Source organism: Cupressus sempervirens, chromosome 9 (assembly GCF_028749045.1).
Source record: "Cupressus sempervirens isolate cs-2001-9-10 chromosome 9, ASM2874904v1, whole genome shotgun sequence".
In the NCBI taxonomy this organism is placed as follows: domain Eukaryota; kingdom Viridiplantae; phylum Streptophyta; class Pinopsida; order Cupressales; family Cupressaceae; genus Cupressus; species Cupressus sempervirens.
This window is the reverse complement of record NC_143126.1, coordinates 275827037-275847868: the sequence shown is the minus strand read 5'-3', so window position 1 is coordinate 275847868 and position 20832 is coordinate 275827037. Positions and strand designations below refer to the sequence as shown.

The following is a 20832-nucleotide window of genomic DNA, read 5'->3' as shown; positions in this document are numbered from 1 at the left end:
GTCCTTTTTCCACTACATCTTATTTTGTCATCTAGTGGAATATGTGAGGACAAATATATATATTGTAATTTCTAATTTTAGATTATTCCTCCTTAAGAGGAATCTCACACTTGGCCTCACACACATATGAATGGTGGCATTCATAGACATGGGAGTTACATTCTAACTCTTCTCTCTCATCTCTATTTAAGAGATGACCCTCCTCTCTCATTCAACAACAATGAGGTTTCTTCCTCTTCTCTATTATTGTATGAGCATTGCTCTCTATCTCTCTCTCTCCTCCTTCTTAGGCTTTTGATGCCTCATTCATAATATCACAAGGGGTTTTCTTTGCTTTTCCCTTTCCAAATATCTTGTCTCATGGTGTTGGAGCTTGAAGCTTTCTCTCTCCTATTTTATGGTAATATCTTTTCATGCATTTACTCACTTAGATTCTTTCCTGGTATTATTTATTTACAGATTTCTTTTTCCATTTTTAACATGGTATCAGAGCAGTTTAATCTTTGTTTTGAGTGTTTGCATGAAGGTACGATTCGAAGGAGGCTCTTGAAGATTTCACTAATTTCTTCTTTAATCTTCTTAAGATGGAAGAAATTGAATTTTTTTTTGGGATTTGGCTGGTTTACCGCCAAACCCATTTAACTTTTGTTTGCTCTAATTTGTGCAGGTTACTTCTTATTTTCTAATAGTTTTTCATCTAACGCCCTTTGGAAGGCTTGCCACCAAAGGGTTTTCCTTATTAGCAACTCTATGCTCTTTTAATATCTATCTTAATTGTCCTTCCGGGCAGCCGTTCTTTGCCACGGGTAAGATTTTATGAATTCATATTGTTTGAAAGAAATTGCATGAGGGTTCTTAGGCAAATGTTGGTGTAATGTGATCCTGGTGCTCAGTGATTTTGGACTAAAATATTGAGACACTTGGTGGATACATTATTGAAGTGGCTGAATTTCGTTATGATTTAGTACTATGTTTGGAGAGTTAGCAAATGCTAGAGTCTATAAGGTATTTGTTCAGACCATAGCAAGTTAGCTCACAAAGGGTCCATATGTTGTTGGCGGAAGCTTACCTCTCTAGAACACTAGGAAAATCTATTATCTCGAGCATTTCTGTTTGAGGATGTTGTTTGGCTGTAGGCTTTGATGTGGGTTTTGCAGGAACAACCTTTGCAATGGCACCTACGCAGCATGTGGGAGTTGGCTGCTATGACCAAGCCAATAGAGGGCAGCACTGCCTAAGCTACAGCTGAATTCCCCCCAAGGAAACATTATTTTTTTTTGACTTGAAAACACTTATTTTATATTGAATTATTTGTCAGTATAATTTTATCCAACAACTACAATAGTCACAGACAGACAATAGACCCATCCTATGTAATAATGTAAAATATGGGTATCTATCCCCGCAACGTAGCTAGCATATGTTGCTGACAACTTATTAATGCAAAACTCGTACTACAACAAGATAATAAAATTTCATGATTCTATCCTCTTCTACTTTCTTTTGTCCATCTTTTAACTAAGCAGCGGCATCCTAATGTAGATGCTGCAACCCACAATGCGTATAGCACTACAAGCAGAATCACATATTAGCTTTCATGCTAAGCCCAACTACTATCTTCTGACCGAGTGACTTGTCACACTGTGACCAGTAAGAGAGCTAGATACTGCAAATTTCATGGGTGACCCTTGTGTCAGATAATGCTCCCACCCAACGTTTCACAAAGTGCTCTTGCCTTTCAGGGTCAAATGAACGATATCGCTCTCCAGGTTGTTTGAAATTGTTCTCCTTCTCTATCATGCACTTCTTCTTGATTCTAAGATATCTTTCAGCATGTCGCGCTGGGTCAAACCTAGAGGGGAAGTAGTTTACCTCCTCATCTCTATGCATGAAGTTCATGAATCCCTCGTGGTGATTATTGTGATGTGCACACTTGGGAGCATTAGCTGGGAGCATCAAATAGTTGGCAGAACGCTCTGATGAAATGTCCTGCGACCATCTTGATTGATTATGATATTTTCCATCTCCTCGATAGGCGAAGTGAAAATTGAGAGACAAGCATCCCCCATTAAATCAAACAAATTTTGGGCTGATATACAGCCGTGCTTCTTCGATTGGATCAATATTCATCTTTTGCCAATAATTTTTAAAATCTAGTTCTTGCAGATCACATGTTAGAGGGTCGAAGATCCTTTTTTTTTAGGCTTGAGTTCATGCAGTTTCAGGCCTCTGAGGCCTTTTCCCTGCAGGCGGATCTCACTTACAATAGTTTGAGCGGAGCAATTCCTGAGAATGGAGCTCTCGCTAATCAGGGCCCAACGGCATTTGTGGGAAACCCTGGTCTGTGTGGACTCCCACTGAGGAAACCATGCCCATCATCACCTCCAACGTCCACCGGCATTCCCAATCTACCCAATTTGACTCCCTCACACACAACTCCATCGACGAAAATAGTCAATAAATAGCCTGCTGAAATCTCGAGCCTTCTATAGCCTGAGAAATAAAATTATTCACTAATTCTTCAGGTTACACAGAAGCGAAGCTCTAGAATCTTACTATATTCATCCTGTTTAACCCTGGATTAGCATTTCTGCCATTTTTTCTACTACTGCAGCTTGCTTCAGATGAATTTGGGCTTTCCATTACCTTCCAGACTGATGTGGCAGTACTACTTGATAATGATGCCATTTATGTCATATGCAAGCAATGTCTAAACATAGAAAGACCATCGTATCAAAACTTGAATAGACTTGTATCACAAGTTATATCTTCGATAACCTCCAACATTTCTATTATAGGCTGTTTGGCTCTGTGAGCATGGCGCCTTATCCCATGCGTTCTCTATTCTATTTTGAGTATTTAATAATGTCTTCACAGTCCTCATTATAACTCACACCTGCAACATGCTAAATATAGTGGAGTGAAGCTGCCTACCACTTCAATCTTTATTCTTTGTTCTTACGCCATCATCGTTGTGCAAGGTTACAATAACTGCTGTTATCCTGTCTTCCAAAGTTTCATCTCATTTGTTCTACCACATTTTAGGGCATACAATCATGGCAGGGATGGCAGTTGAAGGAACCCAGTTTGATGGCCATCAGTATGATGCCAAGATGAACGAAATACTGCAAACTGAGGGTGAAGAAATGTTCGCCAGTTACGATGAGGTGCATGACACTTTTGATTCCATGGGATTGTATGAAAACCTGCTCTGAGGCATTTACACCTACGGGTTTGAAAAGCCATCTGCAATTCAGCAGAGGGGGATAGTGCCCTTTTGTAAGGGACTGGATGTGATCCAGCAGGCCCAATCCGAAACTGGCAAAACAGCGACATTTTGTTCTGGGATTTTGCAGCAACCTGACTACGGTTTGTTGGAATGCCAGGCCTTGGTTTTGGCACCCACACGGGAGCTTGCTCAGTAGATAGAAAAGGTTATGCAAGCCCTTGGTGATTATTTTCAGGTCAAAGTTCATGCCTGCGTGGGTGGAACAAGTGTTAGGGAGGATCAACGAATTCTCATGAGTGGTGTTCATGTTGTTGTTGGGACACCAGGTCATGTGTTTGACATGCTGCGTAGGCACTCTCTTCGTGCTGAATACATGAAGATGTTTGTGCTAGATGAGGCTGATGAAATGCTTTCCAGAGGTTTTAAAGACCAGATTTATGATATCTTTCAGCTGCTTCCTTCAAAGATTCAAGTAGGTGTTTTCTGGTTTTGGTCTAGTATCTTGTTCTTGTTGTTCTATCCATGTCTCGAGTTTCAGTACAAGTGTGCAAACATTATTGAGTTTGAATCGGACATCGTGAAAGTTGGTGTTTGGTTTTGGTTTAGGTTAAACATCTATTTTCTTGTTTAGGCAACTTGATGGCTTGATTGAAAGGTTTTTGGTCTTATTGCCATGATGAAAAGAACCTAAAATTACGTGGTTTTAAGTTTTAAGGACATTTATGTTTTTATCTCCATCGTGAGATTATATTCTGAACCAAGGTATTCAACATATAGCTAATTATTTTATATATAAAAAAAACAAAGGGGGTAATCATTTTTTTTGCATCAGGCTATCATTTAATAATTGTAATTGTATGATTTCATACTATGATATTTTAAGTATATTTATCTTGGTATATATGTGTGCAAGATAAATATACCAGCTATTATAATTTTCATATCCATGTTTACCCTTAATGGAGTTTTATACCTGATATCTATATTTAGTTGATCTTCCTTAAATCAGTTTACTTAATTGTATTATGAGTAATCTTACACATTTGCCTTCATTTTGATATTTTGATGTGCCCATAATTGCACTTTTATGCTTTTATAGCATTGTTCTATGCCCATGTTGGCACTTTATGGTTTTATACCATTGATCTATATGATTTAAATGATATTTTGAGTTGCATAGGGAGCAATTTTTTTTCAAGGTTAACTATGTAGGACCCCTCAGTATAACTGATACATAGTTTCCTTATCTGGCCCATGGAGTATTCCTCCATCCTATATTGGTATGCACTCATTTTATATGGATTTTCCCTCCATTTGATCCTATCTGTTCCATTTTGCTAGGATAATATTTTTATGGAGTTTCCCTCCATGATGTTGTTCCTCAATGAAGAGGATGTTATTATTGGAGTTTTCCCTCCAAATTTAGATGATTTGATCCAATTTGAAGGCAATATGTTGTTCTATCCTCATAATCTATTCTTTTGATTATCCTAACAAAAATCATGATAATTCTAATTTGATCAACATGTCTCTCCTTTATGTTATTTCCATATATTAATGTGATAATGATCTGCATACTTTATTGCTTAGATCATGAGTCATGCATGTTATGGATTGATCACCCATTAACTTGCAGTGGGATGATTCATTAAGTGGACTGTCTATATCCACGTGATTGATGCAAGATTGATGCAAGTATCATTAGTTGGCCTTGTCTGTGGTCATTTGTGCATTAGTATAATATTCTTTTCATGAGAGCATTGATCAAGCTTTTTACTCAATTTGTCCTTGTTGACAATTTTTTGAGCATATACTTTATCTTGATATCAGGTTATCTCCATTGTTTTGTGGTAACATGTTTTACTCATTGTTTCTCTATGAGAATTTTATTATCCTTATTCAAAAGGATTTCGAATTTGCATATATGATGGCATTCTACTTGTGGATATTTGTCTTCTTGTTCTCTTTTTTTCAGGTGATCCATTAAGGAACCTTCTTGGTTTTACACATATGAAGAGGTGTCTATGCTTCCACTTGATCACATTCAAAGGACTCATGTACTTCTCTTGGATCTACAAATGTTCCATATGGCTTGAAGACAATCAAATTATTTCATATTGAAAATTAAGTTGTAGATTTTTGTAAATTATGGGTTTAATACCCTTTGATGTATTTACCCCAAGTAAAGATTAAAGGGGGGTGTTAGAAGTTGTAATCTTTCCTTGGTGTGTTTATAAACCAAGGTTAGAACTCCTTTCTTTATTGTTGTAATATATTAGGATATAAGCCAAGGTATCCTAATATATTTATTTTTGTCCTTTTTCCACTACATCTTATTTTGTCATCTAGTGGAATATGTGAGGACAAATATATATATTGTAATTTCTAATTTTAGATTATTCCTCCTTAAGAGGAATCTCACACTTGGCCTCACACACATATGAATGGTGGCATTCATAGACATGGGAGTTACATTCTAACTCCTCTCTCTCATCTCTATTTAAGAGATGACCCTCCTCTCTCATTCAACAACAATGAGGTTTCTTCCTCTTCTCTATTATTTTATGAGCATCGCTCTCTATCTCTCTCTCTCTCCTCCTTCTTAGGCTTTTGATGCCTCATTCATAATATCACAAGGGGTTTTCTTTGCTTTCCCCTTTCCAAATATCTTGTCTCATGGTGTTGGAGCTTGAATCTTTCTCTCTCCTATTTTATGGTAATATCTTTTCATGCATTTACTCACTTAGATTCTTTCCTGGTATTGTTTATTTACAGATTTCTTTTTCCATTTCTAACAATGTCTCTAGTACTTGAACATGCTTAAAGTGAATCTTTGATCTTAGTGCTCATGGTCTTCCTATCTTCATGGTCTATGTTTGCTTGCTAGTTATCCTTTTGCTAAAATGGTTACCTTGATTTCTTCACTACACTCTTGGGTTGGAGAGTTGTTCACTTGTCACCCCACTTGCTCTATCCATTTGGCTATTTGGGCATCTTGCCTAGCTATTGACTTGAGTCATTCATGTCATAAATTTCTTGGACATATTGTTTGACAAGTCGCTTTAATCTCTCTCTACTATCTTGGCAAGTGAACACTCTACCTCCTATAGTTTCAACATCAAGTTATCTTCTAGGCTCTTTTATGCTTGGCTTTGCATCTACCACTATGGAATTCAAATCTTGTGCTACCAAACTTCAACTGAATCTAGATGATCATGATATCCTCCATGTTACTAAAGAGTTTCAAGATCTATATGCACAATACAAAGAACTAGAAGAGACAAATGATCTTTCTTACCTTCATCTCTCTAAGCGCATGACAGAAATGAAGTCTAAACTTGAGAAAAGGTTAGAGGAGAAGATTGCATACTTACATGAATCTTCCTTAAGGTCTTTACATGCATGTGAGTCACCTTATTTGAGGTCATCCTCTTCTTCTAGGTCTACATGCTCTACTTCAAGACATCAAATGACTTCATCTTCTAGATCTAAAGACCTTTGTAGAGAACAAGCACTTGAGGCTATGCCAAAATTTCATGATGGACCTATCTTTGACTAAGATAATGATGAATACATGAACGCATTCTATTCACTTGAGAAACAAAAAAAGGACTCTAGACATAATTTTGATAGAACTTTTGCTCCCTTGGAAGATTCTTATGATGACACTTTGCAAAAACTTCTTGGCAATAAGATCATCATGTTACCTAAGTCTAGCTCATATGGAAACCCATTCTTGGATATCTATTGTGCTTATCATCAACATAATGAGCATAGTACTTTAGATTGCATTGAACTAAAACATAAAATCCAAGATCTCATTGATGATGAGATTGTTGATCTTGAAACCTCTAGTGACTCATGTGGTGAAGATACTTCTCTTGAGCAAGATTACATTAATGAACCTATGTCTAGTAGCAGCTCTATTACATCTTCCACTTCTTCCAACACTCGTGCATCTCCCAAAACTTCAAATCTTTCCAACATACCTCCATCAAATAAAGAACCTAATGCTTTCCACATTGACTATGTGTATCCTCAAGGGCTATCTCTAAAAGAAACTCAAGCTAACCTTCATTTGGCTACAAACCTTTTCCATGCTACCAATCTTAAACATCCTCAACCTTCATGCATTACTCCATTCACTCTTCATTCTCCCTTGTCCTTAGAAGTGGCTCCATGTCAAGAGGACTATCAAAAAGAAAAAGCTATAAATGTCAAGAAAGATCAAGATCAAGCACCCTTTCATCTCTTTCAAGATTTTTCCCCTCCATATCCTATAACTTGTCCACCTCCTAAGTATGATGAAGATACCATTTCCATTATCTCCCTTGAGCTTAATTAAAATTATGAGAAAAGTTCTCTTCATATGCTATCCAAAGCTACTTGTCAAGATCAAAGCATCCCCTCATGTTCTACTTCTCCACATCCACTTCAAAATTGTGCTCAAGCTTCAAGTGCTTCTATTAAAAATGTTGTTCCTATGAAAGGTACTCTTGAGTCTATTGATGGCTTTGACTATGTTGCTCACTATAAAGATGTTGATGTCTTTTTTCACTATCCATTTGCATCTCCTAAGTCTATCCTTGGTCCTTATCCATATAAGCTAAAGCATTCAAACCTTCCATCCATATTGGGGCCTTATGTTTCTCCATCTCCTACATTCACTCTTAGCTGATTCCCTAGCTCTCCTATAATACCTCAAGATCAACAAAGGCAATCATCCTTGATGACTTTTCACCCATCTATACATCTAAACTAGTCATATCATCCTTATTCACCCACAAGTCCCAAGTCCTTTGGAAGTGAGAATAAACATAAGAATCCATTGAAAAATGAAGATCACTATGTCCCATCTAATCGACATGCGAATGCTAAGAAGGAGAATGCACAAAAGAGACCGCAAAGGTCCACTATTAAAAAAGCTAAATCAAAGAAAATATGGGTTCCTAAACCCATTATTGAAGAAATGTGTTTTGAAGTATCCAAAGGAAAATCTAAAGCTATATGGATTCCCAAGTCTCTTTTAAAAGACTTGAATATTGAAAATACTTCAAAGTTGACATTCAAGCTTCCAAAGGCTTCCATTCTATCTTCTTCCAAAAATCTTCCTAAAATTATTCCAACGCCTTCCACTCCACCTTTTTCCAAATCTCTTCTACCACCTCATACATCTAAACCTCAAGCTACTTCATCCATGATTCCTCCATTGTTCCAATACCCTTCAAGGTGTGTGTCAATGTTGATCTTGTCCAATATTTCAGCTACCCTCATGAAATCCTCTAAAGCTTACACCTCCTTTCTATACATGAACTCTTATCCTCCATATATTCTTCCTACTACCATTTCCCTTTCATCACCCTATCAACATCTTTGAGCATACCTTTCTATGGTCTTAGCTTATCATGGCTTATCTTTCCTATAGGAGCACTATCTAAATTCAAAAAGCTTGAGCTCTTTCTAACAATTCAAAAAAAAACAAAAAAAACAAAAAAAAAATTTAAAAATTGAAAATGTGCCTTGGTGAAAACCACTTCTTGTGGCACCTTGGTAGCAAAAGTAAAGAGAAATAAATCCATCCTATGGTGAAAACTACATCTTTTGGTACCTTGGATAAGTACCATGATGAAAACCTGGCAAACAGGCATCATGCGTAATTCTTCCATCATCCATCTATCCCCTCTTCTCTCTTTGATCTTGACAATGTTGAGCTATCTTTGCATATTGGCTATCTTATCCATGAGATTTTCTATCGTGCTCTCCCATTCACTCATAGCCTCTATCTTGAGCTTTATTCTTATTGCTCTATCCCATTGCTATACTATCTAGTTGACCCCTTGGTCTTGATCATAATAAATGAAACATGGTTCTCATAGGTCTCTTGACATGGCTACTCTTTTGGACTACACGCTTTCATGCTATCTTACTCATTAGCTTCCATCGCTTATCTTATATGCTATCGCACTTGTTCGCTTCACCACTTATCCTACATGCTATCTTTCTTATTACTTCCATTGCTTATCCAAAACATGCTTCATGTGACTGTTTCACCTCTTTCCCTAGCTTGGGTACTCTTGAGGAGTCAGTCCTTGAGGATCGCCTTTACTTGCTTCATACTTTTTTCTTATCCATCTTTGCTTATCCACTGGCTTGTTTCTCCATCATGTCCTATACCTTGCTAGATATTGGGGGAAAATAATGTGATCTTGGTTGAGAACTAGTAATCTCTAAATTATTCTAAAAAATCCAAAAAATCATATATGATCTTGAAAAAAATCCTAAAAATGAGAAAAAGTCTTGAAAAAAAAGATTATCTTAGTGAAAACCTAGCAATAGGTGCTTTGATGTATCACCAAAAAATCAAAAATACAAAAATAATTTTTTTTTGAAAAAAGTCCTGAAAAAAACTATCAAAGTGGTGAAAACTTGGAAACAGGCACTACTTGAAACCCTTGCACCTATGTCTATCAGTCTCAATTATCCACTTCGCTACACATTTCCTAGCTTGGAATTGTTTCTTGTCCTCATCTCGAGGGCATAACTACTTAGCCTATTGAGGTATTCTTGTGCATTAGGGTTTCTTGGACAACTCACAAAATAGTGTTTCTCAACACTTCTCCCACTTTGACATCAAGTGTTTTTCAACACTTTTTAGATAGTTTACCTACGGTCTCCGATGTCGCAATATTTCTCACTATCAGAATCAAGTCTGGAAGAAATGGCCAAGTGACTTACACACACACACACTTTAACATTTAAATGACTGAGCTATGCTGATATTTATCTACTTTGTGTGCTGTCTATGATGATTTCTTTGCCATGTGTTCCCTCCCTAATAGTCTTTCGAGGATGTCATTGACTATAAGACTAGGGGCATGGGGCATGTCTTCTTGATTTCTGCTTGTGGGTATACTTTGTTTGTCTATAGCATTGTAAGCATTTATGCTGGTCCTATTCAACACGTTGACTTACAAATGTATCATCCTTTATTGTTTTGCAAGATTGCACTCAGGGTTTATCCTGCTGCTTATGCCTTGATACAGGTGTAATCTTGCTAAATTAAACTTAGGAAATCTAATCATGTAGTTATCTTGACTTACATGTCTCTGATGCTTAGATTGGATTTCCACATACCTATCCAATATCGATCATATTCATATCCTCATAGTTATACTAGTGATGGTTGTATGATCTCATGATGTCCCTAATAAATGCTCAATGATGAAATTAAGATTCTAAATGTTACGCGCTTCTTGTTGGTAAACCACTTTGCATATTAGCTTGCATTTTAGGTTTATTTTCTAGCTTAGTCTTGCATTCTTGCATATGGGGAGAGCTCTCTCATCATCTTTTTGTGGACATATCGGCTAACTCCTTTCATATATTTCTTTACTTTCTTCTTGTTCATGTCTTTTCACCTTCTTAATCTTTCGCTTCATCTCTTTTCTATATTGTCATCACATTATATAAAGTTTTGACCTCTTAAATAATTTCAACGTCCTAGATTCATTTTCGGGATCGAAATCCAAATTCGAGTTCACCTTGATGGTCAAAATTGTCTTTTGAAATTCTACTTTCTTCTGAGCAGTTAGCTGACCTTTTGAGGTCTAATCTCTGAATCATCACTGGGGCATCTTCATTTCTTCATGTCTTCATCATTTCCATACTTCATATCTACTTCAATTCACTATTTCATGTCTAAAATCACCTTTCTACTCATTTTGACCTAATTTTTATGCTATATCCTTCAAGGTCAACTCTAGTCAAACTGGGGCATTTTATCAATTTCTTATAGTCATTCTTGGGTTCTAATCATTTATCTATCATTTTGGACATTGCTATATTCTAATTTTCTCATGTCTAGCCAGTTTCTGCATCCCCTTACCTCATTTCAATTTCGATCCCAAGGGGGCAAAAATACTCTATTGTTGATTGTTACAGCTATCTATTTCTTAGGAGCATTTGTTTGACCTTATCACTTGCTCTTGATCTATTCGCTTTGCTAGGTGTTAAAATTCTTTTTTGATCCTAACATCATCTTCCTAATGTTCAGTACTACCGCTATCAGGCTGTGCATTTAGGACTTGCTATCTATTTCTGCATTTCATTCTTTGGAATCAGACGTCTATATCTATCACCGCCTACTTGGCTGTCTATTTTCTTTGATATAATGTGTTCCCAGATCGATCACACATTAGTCAAAGAGGGGCAAATGTAATCACCTAAAAATGGTCATCTAGACTATTAGCCCCCTTTTCAACATTTTGGCTAAATTAATTTAATCATTTACCTAGACCAAATTGCTAATAATCAATTTATTTGATTATAACCTATAGTTTGACTATGCTATCCTAAGTTCATTAGTTGATTAAAAGAACATGTCCCCTTTTAATTAAATAAAAGACCCCATTATTCTAACCCACTTAAAGTGCACACATAAAGTCCTTTTTCTATTTTGCAATTAAAAGAAAAGGCTTTGTGACTTTTGTCTTATATGACAAGTCAACTTATATTCTATTGGTTGACTTGTGTGTGCACATGGATCACTCCTCTTTTTGAATTCCACCGTTGATCATCCACCATCTTCATCTTGATCTCTACCGTCCATACATCTTTAAAAGGGAGAGAGCTTTCCCCTTCAATCCATCCTCATTTTAAATATTGTTATGCTGCAGGTTTTCTAATAGGTTTCTTTGGAGCTTTGTGGAGAACTTCTATTTCTTGTCTACATTCTCTCATACCATAGCATTTTAGCTTAGATTCATTTGCATATTAGTTTAGCTTCTATTTTTCAATAATCTATCTCACATAGCTTAATATTTGGATTGTAACACTCTCATCCATGCTTAGAATAGCTGCACTTTTCATATTCATTCTAGTTTAATCTTTAGTTGTATTGCATTCTTGAGGAACTCCTTGGGACATTTGCATTCTTGCATCTTGTCTTTGGAACCTCCCATTGCATGGTTTACTAGCAAGAAGTACATTTCTAAGGCTTGGCTGAGAGCCTTCATGCTGAAATACTAACTCCTTGCACTTCGTGGATAGGGAGCTCTAAGCCGGCATCCAAGAATTCCAACTCATGGAATCATTTGGATAGAAGGGTTTAGAGTGGGACACTTTCGAGTGTACAGTACTAAACTTAGTGATGAGCCCACCTACCTCATGAGATTTTTCTCTTGTTTTCTAGGTGGGCCTACACTCAAATGGTATTCCAAACTTCTCAGTACTATCAAATCTTGGTCAGAGCTAGTAGACAAATTCATCTCCCACTTTTCCTTCAACATTAAAAATGAGGTTACACTCTCTAATTTTTCCTCAAATAAATAGAAGACAAGAGAACCATTTATCATATTATTACTATGCTAGAATATTGAGTAGAAAACATTCTTTGTTGACTAAAATGAAAGTTGAAGTTCTTGGTTTTAACGAAATGAAAAATTGTATGATATTGACCCTAATTTTTCTAAGGCATGGAGAGAGTGCAGAGCACCAAATATAATAAATCACATAAGTATGATGAATATTTCATTTAAGAAGGTATGTTGTTCAAAGCTATTTATTTATGTATTCCTAGAAGTTCTATGAGGTTCAATTTGATTAAGGAAAATCATAGTGGTGGATTGGCTAGACATTTTTGAATTGATAAGACATTGAGTTTGCTAAAGGAGAACTATTATTGGCCACAAATATATAATGATATTCAATAATTTGTGAAGAGTTATGGAGATTATCAAGTTGCAAAATGTCAAGTTGCAAAATTTGTAAGTCAAAATATTGATTTGTATACAACTATTGTTGTTCCTAAGAAACCTTGGAATGACATCAGTATGGATTTTGTTCTTGGATTACCTAAGAGGATGAAGGGGTATGATTCTATATTTTTTGTTATGGATAGATTTTCTAAAATGGGTCATTTCATATCGTGTAAGAAGACATCAAATGCTAAGCATGTTGCTAAAATTTTCTTTAAAGATATTGTGAGATTTCATGGATTACCAAGAAGTATTATTTCTGATAGAGATAGTAAGTTTGTTGGTTATTTTTGGAAGACTTTTTCAAAGAAGATGGGTATTGTGTTGAAGTTTAGTTTTAAATTCCATAGACAAATAGATGCATAGACAGAGGTTGTGAATAAAAAATTAGGTAATTTTTTGAGATGTTTAGTTGGAGACAAGCCAACTAATTGGGAAGTAGTATTGGCACAAGATGAGTTTGCATATAATAATTTTGTGAATAGAAGTATAGGAAAGACACCTTTTGAGATTGTTACTAAAATGAAGCCTAGAGGAGTATTAGATTTGAGGAATGTTGCTGGTGAAGAAAAGAGAAGTGTTGCAAGAGAAGAATTTACTCATTTTATGGAGTCTTTGCAGAAGGAAGTGAAGTTGAGGTTGTAAAAAAGCAATCAAAAGTACAAGGAGAATGTTGATAAGTCTAGAAGACATCATGTTTTTGAAATTGGTGATGAGCTGATGCTTCATTTGAAGAAAGGAAGATTTACTATTGGAACATATAGGAAGTTGAAGATGAAAAAATATGTACCTTGTAGGATCTTGAGAAAATTTGATAGTGGTAATGCATATGAAGCGGAGTTACCTAATGACATGGATATCTCCTATATTCAATGTTGATGATTTCTATAAATATCATGAGTCAGATGATGAAGTTGTTGTATCAAGAGATTATCCTAAGAAGAAGATTGAAGAGGTTGATAAGGTATTGGACCAAAGAGTTGGTAAGAGTACAAGAGGAAAATATTACTATGAGTATTTGGTAAAGTGGAGGAATAGACCAATTGAAGATGCTACATGAATTTCTCAATCTAAGTTGGATTCAGCTTAGGTTGTGACCCTTGTATGATTTAGGAGAATCATTTCTCCAACCCTATTTGTCTAATGCAGTAGCACTTTAGGTTTTCCTACAATCCTGCACTTTTGTTCTTTCTACAAGTTATTTTTGAGTTCTTAGTGTTTACCGAGAATTTAGTGGACACTAAGTCATTCCTTTGGCTACCAAGTGTTTCTTTGGGTTCTAAGAAAAACCTATGGTTGTTGAGTTCTTTAGTCAGTACTGATTTCATATTTGATGTTGAGTCATTCCTTTGGTTTCTAAGTTCCTTTGGTTGCTAAATGATTTCTTTGGTTGTCGAGCATTACAGGATGCCAAGTTCATGTCAATGTCAAGTGCTAGTTTTTGTGGAGTCTTTTTTTGTTGAGTTCTCTATGTGTGTTTCCTAAGTTGGGCTGACTTTTCTTACATTTAATTTTAGTATAGGTAGTTATATCTAAATGTGAGCCAACTTGTGGCTACACATGGATTTAACATAGAATTTAATATTGTAATAGGTTGACCTATGGCCATGCATGCATTTAAGGAATCTTAGATCGAGTTTAGGTAGATTTTAGGTAGTAGAACTTAGAGGATCATGAAGAAGAAGCTATGTGCTTGGAAGTATGAATATTGTAAACTATAATTGTGTGTGGGCCATAACCTAGAAGGCCTTACAGCTAGTCATGTATCTTGAATATTTGACAAATCAATGAGATTTTTCTATTCTCTCTCTCCTTGGTGTTGTTCTTGTGTTGTGTTTTTCCACTATGTAACTATGGCAAGGTGGTCTAGATAGTTGGGTGTGCCTTTGGCCCTAGTCTTTCCTTTCCCTCCTTGCATTAGAAGCTTAGTCAATCAATGCTCACTAAACTTTCCTAAAGAACAAAAATTTAACCTATGCATTCAAAATCTAGTCCCTGACTTAATGTACAAACTTAAGATTCAAAGTCTAATTACCATTTCTAAACTAATGAAAAGGGGGCTAGCATTGAAGATGCTCTTATCCATAAGGGAATCCTCAAGACGAACAAGGAAAATACCAACACCAACTTGTCTAATGACAAGGCAATTTCTTTCTCCATAAACAAGAATGTGACCAATGATGGCATTGTGGACACATGAACAATTAGCAAAACACAACCTCAACTAACTTTGAAAGGTGTAAACCCTACAAATTCATAGACTCCAAATCAAAAAACACTTCAACAACTAAAAACTAAGACTTCCACATAAGATAGACCCCAAAGACATCCTAGAACAAAGGATAGGAAAATCACATCATTGGGGATACCTCTTGAGACTGCACCACAATAGTGACTCAGTAATAACTTCTTGCAGTTACCCCTAATGAAAGACAAACCATAAACTAAAGAAAATTAGTGGGATGAAAAAATATTATGTGATTACCACCACACCAAAGGACATAAAACCTCATCATGTTTCTAGTTAAAATATGTAATAAAAGACCTTATTGATGATGGTGTAATCATAGTTGATCCATCACTGCTAGCATCCATCTCTAATCATACTATCTTCAAAGTTTTTTTGGGTAATCACAACAAAGAGAAGCCCTCTAGTTCAAACTCAAACTCACAAGCTAATGTGAATTACACATGAACTAGATATGACTACACCATCAACTATTTCAATAAGTCTAATTCCTACATATCCACATTCACTTTAAAGGTGGAAGACCCTTGTTGTGTTGTCACTACACATTGTACCAATATCACCCTACCTAGAGCTCCATCTAGACCTATTGCCTCTACTAGAGTTGCACCCCCTAGTAGACCTAATGCTTTTACTTCATCTGATTATAGCCTTATTGAATAGCTCAGCAAGACCTCTGTGCAAATATCCATCTTGGAACTACTACATGCATCTCCCCAACATCAAAAGATTTTGGATCAATCCCTTAAAGAGTCCATTGTCCCAAATAACATCAATATTGGCTAGTTCTAGGCCATGGTTGGGAACCTATCTACATCATAGCACATCACCTTTTCCCCTCAGGATATTCCTAAGGATAGACCCAACCACAATGATCCCCTTTATCTTGAAGTCTACATCCACAATGCCAAAGTAAAACATGTCTTAATAGATGGAGGAGTAGGATTGAACATCTATACTCTTAAGGTTGTCAAGCATTTGGGTTATTCTGAGGATGATGTGGATCCCTCTCATAGAATCACAATAAAGGCCTATAATGATGGTGAATTCTTCTCCAAGGGCATCATCATATTACCCATAAGAATTGGTTTGGCTATTGAAGACACATTATTCAATGTCCTAGATATTGAAATGAATTGTAACATGATAGTAGGACACCCTTGGATTCATGCTATGAAAGTGATGCCATCTAGATATCATCAATGTCTGAAGTTTACATACAAAAATTTAGAGGTTACCATCCTTGGTGATCTAGATCAATTATAGTTTTGTGCTAATCTTAGAGATGCTACTACATACCAAGTTCCAGCAAACAATGAAGCACAACCCATAAATTCCTCTTTGTGGATGTTGATATACTCCTCTATAAGGCCAAGGAAAAACTAAAGATTGAAGACAACAGATGTGGAGAATACTTTATATCTCAAGTAGCCCACATTGGGGAGTCACTAGTTTCTCCCCAATCTTATGGTAAATCACAACTATTGCAAGACCAACACTTTGAAATCAATACACAAAATGCCACTTCTAACAATGAGAATACATCTATATGTATTGAGAAAGTAAAAGAAAAATAAAACCCACTTTGATATCTTCTAGCAAGTATGGACTTGGGTTTACTATCATGTAGAAACAAGACTATGATAGCTATGGCAGTCCTAGATATAAGAAGCAAGGAATAATTGAACCTATCAACACAAAAGGACAACCTCCTAGTTTGGGGCTTGGATTTAAACCATTACAAATAGGTCCTCATACTACTATAGTACCTACATGTAAGACTATGGATGTTTTGAATGATGAAAAGGCATATGAGGATATCCAACCTGAAATAAATAGCCCTCTAGCTTCTAAGCATGACCCCAATTATACCACTAAATTAGATATCCATATATATACCTTCAACCAAAGCCCATTCAACACTAGTGATGACATCCCCTCAAGTTATCCTAAACTATTGGATTGCAACCAACATGGGCCACCAATTTTTGATTGATTCGACAATTATGATGCTCTTATAATAGCCTTTGAAATATATGGAAGCATTATGAACAACAATCATATAGAAACAATTTCTACTAAAGTGAACACATTGGCATATTGTGGGGAGCCAACTCTATCTTATAGTTACAAAAATGAAAGCAAAGATAAAAAAACATGCATAGGTTTCTTGGTGAAAACTAAAAGGTGCCATTAGACCATGAAAAATAAAAGGCTAAGCAACTCCAAAGGATACAAAATGCAAAATATGATGCCATGAATATTAGTGTTCTAGTGTTAAACATGTCACTAATTATTTTTTAGCTTTCTCAATCAGCCTTCATGTGGAAGGTCATTGGTCTCAATCCTTTCAATCCTCCCTTATATCCAATTGTTTATCTCCAAATCTAGCTACCTAATTTTCCCAACACCCAAGATCAAATCTTTATCTAGCAAGTCTTTACATATGTCATCATCAATGACATCCCATACAAAGAATCCTTTGACCCACTTATCCTCAAATGCCTTGATTTGCAAGAGGCAAAAACTATCTTACATATGGTACATGATGGTATATCTCGAGGCAATTCTAGTGATTTTATTTTAGCTACAAACTTGGAATGAATCCTATGTAGTTATAGTCATTGTGGATCCAAATATTATCAATTAGTAGCACCAACAACAAATTTCTTCTCAGAAATTGTCAATGACATGCATATCATGTGTAAAAGTCCTCAAAAAAATCAAAAAATGACAAAAAGTCCTATAAAAAGAAAAGAAAAAAAGTGAAAAAAGCCATAAAAAAAGATGCCCTGATGAAAACCTAGCAAATAGGCATCTTGGCACAAAAATTTGAGTCAAGAGAAAAATTCCATCCATAAGTGAAAACTTGGCAAACGAATGCTTTGGGCAAGTACCATGGTGAAAACCTAGCAAATAGGTGCCATGTGTAATGAGTTGTTGCTCCTCCATCTATTGGGATTCTGACTAGTTTTTCTCATTTTCCCACTCCTTGATCATATCCTACATACTACAAGACATCCCTAGTCCTTGATCATGGCCCATGAACTAGTTAATGTCCATTGTTATCTTACTTAAGCATCACTAGTCTATACATATTCTATCATTCACCTTTGTACACAGTTTGTGTCTTTCGTGGGGCATATTACCTACACAATACATGGGTTTGAACTTGAACTAGGGGCATATCCCTAAGAACTTTTTATCCATCAGACTTATCGCATAATGGATTAGAGCTAACACTTGTATATGTTGTTATGATCTTGAAAAATCCTAAAAATTTAAATACAATCTTGAAAAAATCCTACAAATTCAAATATGATCTTGAAAAAATTCATAAAAATCATAAAATGTCTTGAACAAATTCACTAAAAATCATAAAATGTCTTGAACAAATTGCTAAAAATCATAAAACACCATGAATTTTTTTCATAAAATTCACATTATGTCCTGAAAGAACCACTAAACATCATAAAATGTCCTGAAGTAAATCCTAAAAATTGTAAAATGTCCTGAAGAAATGAGTAACACAAAAACATCAAATTTCCTCAAAAACCCTAAAATACCCATCAAAAATTTGTAATAAACCTTGTACATAATCACCCTTTTTGCATAAACACTTGCACTTTCATAGATTGAAACTCAAAGCATTGCACTTCAATCACAATCACACTACCTAAACAATGTGGACTAACAATCAATCCAATATGTCACTACAAATCTATCAACTGAATCCACAAATATAACTATCACATGATCAACTTGTCAACCACTATCTAAAGACCTAAAACGCTAAAAAGCAAGCAATAATAGACAATAATAGCTATTGGCTCAAGCTATTTAGTGAGTGATTTATTTTTACTTTATTTTTCTTTGATCATGTTCCTATGGCACTTGATGATATACACTAATCTATGAGAGTGGTCAAGATGGTTCATGGTCATCTTTTATTTTCTATTTGTTATAATGTACCTTTGAGAGTCTAGGGCATGTATATATGCCTTAGGAAGGACAAGGTCATTTTCTTTCTACATTATTCTTTTTTACAAAAAAGGTTTGCATTTGCGCTTTGGCCCTTTATGCCATGATGTGCTGCATACTATTTGCCATATCAAAATAAAGCTCTATTTGACATATAGTGCACTTTCTAAAAGAAAAAGTCTTCACCTCATTCTGATTGGTCCTCATCTCATCTAGTCACTCTTCTATCATTGATATCTTCATCCAACACTATGATCATGTATTCTGATACACCAAATCATCTTCATCTTCCATTCCTCCATCATCCTACATTGTCTATCAACCTTCTGTGGCTTTCCACCTAGTCTGGCCTACATCTAAGAATTTTTTGACTATATAAGGCCATTTATGACTGATTTCACTCATGTTATGACATATTTCCATAATTTTGGGAATGCACACAAAGTTTTAGATTATTTTGAGTCCAATTAGGCTGGTTCTGGCCCCTAGAGCCTTCTAGGGTGTAATCTACACTTTTAGAGAGCACTTGGGCTTCCCAAGTGCACCTAGGGTGCGCTTGGTACTATCATAGTGCACTTGGGCTTGCCAAGTGTGCATTGGCACACCTAAGTGCATTTTGGGTACACTTGGGGCAGTAAGATGCCCAAAAATACTCTCGTAGCCCCTATGTTGCACTCTAGAGGCCATAACTTCTATGTTTCAACTCTAATTTACAATCTTTCAATTGTGTTAGATCTGTATCTTTTTTTTGAAAAAATTAAACTATAATTTTCATTATTTGGTCACTATCTTGAATGTTAACCCTTGAAACTACTCTCAGGCTCCTGATCAACCCCCATTCTACACTCTAGAGCCCATAACTCTCACATTTAAGCTCCAATTTGTGATCTATCATTTGTTATGGCTTTGTCTTCTTGTTGTCAACAAATTGACCTATCATTTATTGTCTCAATCAATTTCTTGATGGGTCACCCATATTTCAGCCCTACTAGGGCATGTTTTGTGGCTTTCTCATCAGTGTTCTTTGACACAATGCTAAAAAATTGAATCGTATCAAAGAGAGGCAAAATGTACATGCTAAAAAAGGTTTGCATATATAGTTTCATCATATTTTCATACTAATTCATTCCATTTTTTCATTACACTAAATCTGATCTTTTGTCCAACTTGATCATATCTCAACAGTGTCTATCATCATTCATATCCTCTTTCACATCGATTGCATATCATTTTGGAACCATTTCAAATCAACCCAAAATCACCCCAAATCTACTCAAAATCACATGAGATTAGTCTTAATCATCATGAAACATGTCAAACATCCCAAACAAATCATCATCTATCCAATCCTAGTTATTTTTGTGGCTTTTAGTGTCTTGGAAACCTATCGATATATTAAATCTTATCAATCTGACCTTAGTACTATTATAGCTCTTAGTGTTAGGTCAAACTATTATTCACATTATCTGATCTTTGACATTTTCAAGTCTCTCAATGTTCACCAATCATCTACTAAGTTTCTCTATAGGATTAAATAACCCATAATTTAATCCTATGTCATTTCACTAATTATTCTTCTTAACTAACATCCTCGACTAATTAATTTTATTAATTGATTG

General features: G+C 35.6%; 1 pseudogene; it reads left to right on the top strand.

The window, feature by feature from the left end:
• The first annotated feature begins 2968 nt into the window (after positions 1-2968).
• Positions 2969-3860, top strand: LOC149538517 (eukaryotic initiation factor 4A-13 pseudogene; annotated as a pseudogene).
• The last annotated feature ends 16972 nt before the right edge of the window (positions 3861-20832 follow it).